The sequence below is a fragment of the Arachis ipaensis genome, chromosome B06, assembly GCF_000816755.2.
Source record: "Arachis ipaensis cultivar K30076 chromosome B06, Araip1.1, whole genome shotgun sequence".
NCBI lineage: Eukaryota > Viridiplantae > Streptophyta > Magnoliopsida > Fabales > Fabaceae > Arachis > Arachis ipaensis.
The window spans coordinates 4,154,941-4,157,937 of NC_029790.2; positions in this window are offsets into that span (position 1 = coordinate 4,154,941).

The following is a 2,997-nucleotide window of genomic DNA, read 5'->3' on the forward strand; positions in this document are numbered from 1 at the left end:
GACTCATCACTAGTAGACACCCTAAAATTAATCACACACAATACCCTTTCCCTTGGGTCTTGGCTTGTGGTTGTGGAGGACCACACTATGTTCATTCTGTTATTGTTTTATTCTTCAATGTTTCATTTGTATGTATGCATAATTGAACACCAATTATTAATTAAAATATGTATTGGATATTGATGCATAGAAAGCTAAGTGTAGCATATATAAGAGAAGGACAATGCTGCCACTTATAATTCACTTCCAAACTTTGAAAAAGGTTGGAGGAGAATTTAAAGTATTTTTAGTGATAGTGATGTTTAGAGTTTAAAGCCAATAGTAAATTACTTAGCTTGATCTCATTTACCGGTTTATTTTCTCATAATTTAATTATTTAATTTATTATTGTCACTATTTAAACTTATATTTTATTTTTTTGTTGCAATAGCTTAGATGATGAATTATTCAAACGTGGTAAAGTAAATTTATAATTGAACCTTTTCATTAGAACTGTAGTTTTCTTTTTTCAATCTACTACTATATGATACACATATAGTTGCTTCATTGAAAATCCAAGTTCCCAATTCATCGAATATTAGATTTCACATACTTTATAAGCTATTGAAAGAATAAAATTAGATTCTTAGAACTACCTTTTGGGTGAGAATACGGAATTCTTGATTCTAAATTTTGTTTTACATGAAAATTATGCATGAAATGTCTCTTTCACGTAGAGTTTCAACTTTTTTTTTTTTTTACCAAAGATATGAGACTCAAACCCACAATTTCTTAAATGAGTATAAGGAGACTATACTATAAGATTTTTGAATTTGATTATCGGTTTGATTATAAATAAAATTTGTAATATGATTTTGGAACGTATTTAATTATAATATGATTATACCATANCCACCTATTGATGTTGCTTAACACTGAAATGCTTTAGTATTCTAAAATCTTCAAAGCTGATATAGTGTATAATAAAGATAATAAATTAAAGAATTAAGATAATAAATTAAAGAATTCACCTATCTGTGATAAGTTTAGAGAAACTTAAACCATAAATTTCAACTTGCAAGAGTTTACCTAAACTTGATAAGAATTTAGTAATTATTAACACAACAGATTGGTAACTCTTCTCAATTTTTCATCAATAATAGAAGGAATTTAATTTAATTTGGTTTCAAATATCTAAAAAGTTGTTTTCTTTCATCAGAGTTGACTTTATTAACTATACACAAATTAGTACCATAGTTGTTAATTTTAATTAATTAATTAATTATATTTTATTTAATGAAAAAGAAAAAGTAAAAGTGAAAGCCTACTATGGATCTTAAATCCATTAGATTCTTCTTGTACAGTTCAGTACTACTACAGCATCCTGCAGGAACTAAAACAGAAATGAATCAATGGCAACATAGAAAGAAAGAAAAAAAAGAAAGGATGCTAGGAGCTAAAAGACAAAATGATAGAAAAGTTTTTTTTTTCTTTCTTTAATTAATTTAACTTTTTTTTTTCCCTGAAAATGAAAGAAAGTTAAGACTGTAAAATTAGTACCTTTGGCTTTGATGATTAGGTGGCAGAGACAATGTACAATCAACTCCTTTGACTTTTCTTTGCAGCAGAACCACTCCTATCTAATTATCTATATCACCAATAACCACCATGACTTAGTAAAATCAAAGAGCAAAATATTAAAATGATATTTTAAAAATTTTGTTTTCAATCAAAATAATTTTAAAAAAAGTAAATTATAAATATATGTTGAGTCTCACTAATTTGTTGGTAGTTTTTTTTAAGTTATTTTTGTCAATAATAAAATTACTAAAACATGCCAATGAATTATAGTTTAAATGGCATAATTTTTTCATACTCACCTAAGAAGTTGCGAATTTGCGCTTTTTAATTTTCATATGGCGCCATTGGTGGAGTAGGCCACACATATGGGATGCATGTGAGCTTTACCGGGGTGTGGTGTTAAGCCAATTGAAATCGGACGGTGCGATAGGGAGAAGGGAAAACGGACAGTCCGATTTGCAGTTTACCACCGATTAATATTAGCCGAGAACAACTAGGGAACCAAAAGCATATCAGCCAAAAATCAGCCAAAATGTGTTTGGGTTCCATGAAAAATCGGGTTTTGGTTTGTGCTCCGTGATCTCAGGAGCGGTTTTCAAACATATTATTCAAAAAGTGATTTTAATTAAACGGTTTTATTTACTTTTTGGCTAGTCACATTTTAGTTCCATATACTTTTCCATATTAGCCAAATTAAAAAACAAGCAACTCGGACCCTCCAAGTTTATTTTAAAAAAAAAATGCTAATCGGACCCTCCAATTGGTTTCCTAACAAAGGAATCGGACGATCCGATTTCTCTCTGTCATTGTTTAGAAACTTCTGTCCCACACCTGTGTCTAACACCATTGCACAACTCACACACTGATGGCATATCGAAAAAAATGAACTGCGAATTTGAATCTCCCTATCTTCGATAAAAAAATTACTAAAACATATTATCACAAAAATAATAATTAATCCACCTAATAAACAAGGCCAAGAAATTACAGTGAATGAGGCTCTTAAATTTTCTCTTTCATCTTAGAAATAATCATGATGTTAGCTTACCTACTAATAAAGTCAAATGATTTATCAATATATAATTATATATAGATATAGTTGTAGTACTAATGAAGATTGTAAAGTAATAATTAAAGAAAGAGGGTAGAGAGGAAAAAGAATAATATTTGTTTTAAAGTATGGATCAGGGGAGTCAAAGGCATCAAAGCAATGCGTGCCATTGGAATCATAATTTTGGATGATACCGACATATCAAAAATATTCATCAGTATAGTAAAATAATTAAGATTTCAATTGTTTTTATAAGCCTCTTCCATTTGATATGCTGAATTGGGTTGAAAATCTCAAAGAAGCATATCCCAACACTTTTGCAAGTCATAGTCAACTTTTGAATGAACAAGTTTCACATATATCTAAGGTTAATTTGAGCATCCTAT